At 41.3% G+C, this 3637-nt stretch overlaps 1 non-coding gene across 1 annotated transcript; it reads left to right on the top strand.

Moving 5' to 3' along the window:
• Positions 1-3323: 3323 nt before the first annotated feature.
• On the top strand, positions 3324-3430 carry LOC145134992 (small nucleolar RNA R71). Its single transcript, XR_013719473.1, has one exon. It is a non-coding gene; the product is annotated as a small nucleolar RNA R71 (small nucleolar RNA).
• Positions 3431-3637: the final 207 nt, after the last annotated feature.

Raw genomic sequence — 3637 nt, 5'->3', positions numbered from 1 at the left:
CAACCTTGGCTTCGCATCCTGCTTGGCAAACAAGTACTTAATAGCAGAATGGTCAGTAAAGACAGTAGTTTTAGACAAAATTAAATAGCGACAAAATTTGTCAAAGGCATACACCACGGCTAATAATTTTTTTTCGTTGTGATGTAATTTTCTTGGGTGGGATTAAGGGTCTTGCTGGCATAGTAAATGGGTTGAAAGTGCTTGTCAACCCTTTGGCCAAGTACAACTCCTAAGGCAAAGTCGATTGCATCACACATTATTTCAAACGGTAAGTTCCAATTCGGGACAATAATGATCGGGGCATTAGTTAATTTTTCTTTCAAAATTTCAAAAGAAGCTAAACATTCTTTGTAAAAATTAAAAGGTGCATCTTTCAAAAGTAGTTGAGTTAAAGGTCTAGTAATTTTTTAAAAATCTTTAATAAAGCGGCGGTAAAAACCTGCGTGACCTAGAAAACTCCTAAAGCCCTTTACATTAGTTGGTGGGGGTAATTTAGCAATTGTGTCAATTTTCGTCCGATCCACCTCAATCCCCGCCTTGGATACTTTATGGCCTAATACAATGCCTTCTTTCACCATAAAGTGGCATTTCTCCCAATTCAATACTAAATTGGTCTTTTCACACCTAGCAAGCTTCAAGTCGAGGTTAGTAAGACAATCATGAAAATAAGAGCCAAAAATAGAAAAATCATCCATGAATTTTTCCACCATGTCATGGAATATCGCCGTCATGCATATTTGGAAGGTCGCCGACGCATTGCATAACCCAAAGGGCATGCGTCGATAGGCAAATGTTCCACTTGGACAAGTAAAAGTGGTATTCTCTTGATCAATTGGGTCTATGGAGATTTGAAAAGAGCATGAAAACTCATCTAAAAAACAATAATAGCTATGGCCCGATAAACGCTCAAGCATTTGATCAATAAAAGGGAGAGGAAAGTGGTCTTTGCAAGTGGTATCGTTTAGCTTTCGATAATCGATGCACACCCGACAATCGATTACCGTTCGTGTAGGTATAAGCTCGTTCTTCTCGTTTGTGACGACCGTCATCCCTCCTTTCTTTGGCACTACTTGAACGGGACTAACCCATGGTCTATCGGAAATGGAGTAGATTATCCCCGCATATAAGAGCTTGACAACTTCTTTCTTGACCACCTTTTGCATGTTCGGGTTTAAACGCCTTTGGTGTTGTACTACCGGCTATGCACCTTCTTCAAGGATTATCTTATGGGAGCAATATGAAGGACTTATTCTTTTTATATCGGTAATTTTCCATGCGATGGCATTCTTCCTTTTCTTTAAAAATTGGACTAACTCTTCTTTTTCAGCTTTGGTGAGATCGGAAGCAATGATAACAGGCTTTTGTTCACCTTCTTCGAGAAATGCGTATTCTAAATGTTCAGGCAAAGTTTTCAGCTCTAATTTCGTATTTTGTACACTGAACACGTCGAGTCCAGAGAGGGGACTCGTCGAGTCCATGCCAAAATCCCCGTCTGATCGCAATTTTTGAAGCGGACTCATCGAGTCAGTGTCTGCGACTCGGCGAGTCGACCTTTCTGCATTTCTGATTATTTATTCATATTCAGCTTCTTCTAGCAGTTTTTCTATCTCCTTTAAGTCTTTTTCAGCATCAAAATTTTCTTTAAGGGCAAAGGCGGGTTCGTTTGGGTGGTCCTCTTTCCATTCTTCCATTAGTTCTTCCAAAGTGTCCACCGAAAATGTCGTGTCATCACTACACTTGGAATGCTTCATGGCTCGATCAACTCCAAATGTAACTGACTCATCTCCCACCCGAAAGGTAAGCTTGGATTCTCTTATGTCTACTATGGCACTTGCGGTGTTTAGGAAAGGTCTTCCAAGAATAATCGACACTTGGTGGTCCTCTTCCATGTCTATCACTATGAAGTCCGCGGGGAATACAAATTTATCAACTTTGACATAAGTCCTCGCATATTCCCCTTGGACATGTCACCATCTTATTTGCTAAATGAATTGCCAATAGGATTGGTTTTGGCTCCGGAAGGTTCAACTTCTTGAAGAAAGAGTATGGCATGAGATTAACACTCGCCCCCGAATCCGCTAATGCATAACTAGTAGCTAGGTTCCCGAATTGGCATGGCAAATTTAAGCTACCTGGGTCCCCCATCTTCTTTGGTAATTTGTTACACATTGCGGCCAAACAATTCTCATTAAGCACCGCCTTGGACACCTCTTCCAAATTCTTTCGATTAGTGAGTAGCTACTTTAATAACTTTGCGTACTTGGGCATTTGTGCAACCGCTTCGATGAAAGGAATATTGATTTGGAGGGCTTTCGTGTGTTCCAGAAACTTTTGATAGTCTTCATTCTGCTTCTCTTGTCTAGCCCGGCTTGGAAATAGAAATGAAGGTTGGTAAGGTTTCAAAGGGGGATCATTTTTCTGTTCAGACTGTGGACTCGTCCAGTCCTTATCCCTGCCTCGACGAGTCGCGTCAACTGTTTGGGATTTCGGGTCTTCATTCTGCTCCTCATGCACTTCTTTTGTATTCTCATTCATTATAGGTGTCAGAGGGGTAATTATCTTCCAACTTCTAGTCGTTACAATGTTGATTTGAGCGCCCCTCGGATTTTTCTCGGTATTGCTTGGAAGTTCACCCGGTGCTCTTTGATTGATTTGTAGTGCAACTTGGCCTAGCTGTTTTTCGTTGTTGAGAATAGAGGCTTGTTGATTTCTCATCATTTCTTGTTGTTCCCTTATTGCTGCTTCGGTATCATAGTTTATTTTGTCGGATGCGGCTACAAATTGCTTTAGCAGGTCTTCAAGATCCATTTTCTTTTCTTGCACCGACTCCTCCTTTTGATAGAAATCTCTAGTTTTTAGCCTATAATTCTCCTCCTTTGCCTTCTTGTACTCGTCATATGGTAGCCACTATTTTTTTCGTTTTTCGCCAATCCTCGTCATATATATCGCCACTTGAGTAACATACTTGCACTTTCTGGTTCCCATGTTCGTCTAGATCACAATCTTTAGTAAGGTGAGGCCCGTTATAGTTTTCACATCCCACCCGGATGGCATGGATGGATTGATCCATCTTTGTCATTCTTCGGTCCATACTTTCCAATTTAGCCATCACGGCTGCCATACTATCATTGACTGAGTTCACCATCCCTCGAGCTAAGTCGTTCCATGGATTATGGTATTCTCTAGAATGCTTAGAGAATTCTTCAATTAGCTCCTTTATAACACCGAGATTTTTCTTCGTGAGTGGTACTTGGGAATCAAGGAGTTGCCTAATCGTCACGTTCACTCCATCATAGAAAATGGAGACCTCTTGTTGAATGTTAAGATCATGGTGGGGGCAATTCCTTAACAAGCCCTTGTACCTTTCCCACACTTCATAAAGTGACTCTCCCGCTTGTTGTTCAAAGTTTGCAATTGCCTTCTTCAATTTTGCTATTTTGGAGGGAGGGAAAAATTGATCTATGAATTCTTCACGCATTTTAGCCCATGTGGTGATCGATACTGGAGGGAGTAATTTCAGCCAATCTTTCACGGCTCCCTTAAATGTAACTGGTAGTATACGAAGCAAGACAGTCTCGCGAGGCACATTAGGGATGTTGAAGTAGTCGGCTATGTCGTTGACTGTAAGTCCCAAATT

Source organism: Lactuca virosa, chromosome 8, assembly GCF_052849685.1.
Source record: "Lactuca virosa cultivar CGN04683 chromosome 8, Lactuca_virosa_CGN04683_v6, whole genome shotgun sequence".
In the NCBI taxonomy this organism is placed as follows: domain Eukaryota; kingdom Viridiplantae; phylum Streptophyta; class Magnoliopsida; order Asterales; family Asteraceae; genus Lactuca; species Lactuca virosa.
Note: the sequence above shows the minus strand (reverse complement) of the source record. Positions and strands in the feature narration are given on the sequence as shown.